Here is a 901-nt window from a genome sequence, read left to right as displayed (position 1 = left end):
GCCCTTCTCACGGTTTTTCCTCCAAAAGTACTGCACGTCCGTATCGCTATCACATCGTGCTTTTTGCTCAACCTTCCCGAGGGCTTCGCCTGCGCGAACGAAACCGTCGATCGCGCCTGAAAAGAAGGACGCGACCTTGGCCGTCGGGTAGTCGCCGACGGCACTGTCCAGCGCCTGTGCCAGCGCCCACATCCGTCCTTCGAAGTAAACGTCCTCCGCGTCCCCTGAATCCAGATGGGCCTGGCCCTCCTCTTCCCTCTCCTTCTCTTCCTCCATCTCCACCTCCTCCATCTTCTCCTCCTCCCTTACCTCCTCCTCTTCCGCCTCCGGCCCGTCGCCATCCTCCTCTGCACCCACCGCCTCGCTCCGCCTTCGCTTCCTTGGCTTCAGCGGCCGTCACTTACCGGCTGCTGCATCCTTGAGCTTCTGAGGCGTAATACCTTTCCTTGCCCAGAACCTGAAGTCATGGGAAAAGATGCAATTCTGGTTCCCACAACCCTGCGCCTCCGAGTCATCTACCCTGGCGTACATTGCCCTGTAACAGCACTTCAGGCGCTTGCCTGACTCTAGCTCCTGCTCAATCTGGGAGCCATCAGGCTTAGTTAACATTTTCTTCAGCTCATCAAAATACGCCCGTGGGATCTGCTTCTCCTTGCCTCCGACCTGCTTCTCTTTGCCCGCGATCTTCTTCTTGGCCCCGGGCTTCTCCTTGTCGCGAGTCTGTGTCGGCGGCAACTCCTCCCGGCGCGGGGCCTTTACTGGTGTGCTGGTTCTCTTATCCAGCACCATCCCGATCTGTATGCGCATCTNTGCATCTTGGATCTTCACCTTGTATAAGGCCACCAGTTGCGGGTCAAACTCCCCCATCAAGGGAGGGCTCGTAACACTCCCCTGCAGCCAT

Source organism: Aureococcus anophagefferens (assembly GCF_000186865.1).
Source record: "Aureococcus anophagefferens unplaced genomic scaffold AURANscaffold_86, whole genome shotgun sequence".
Lineage (NCBI taxonomy): Eukaryota > Pelagophyceae > Pelagomonadales > Pelagomonadaceae > Aureococcus > Aureococcus anophagefferens.
Note: the sequence above shows the minus strand (reverse complement) of the source record.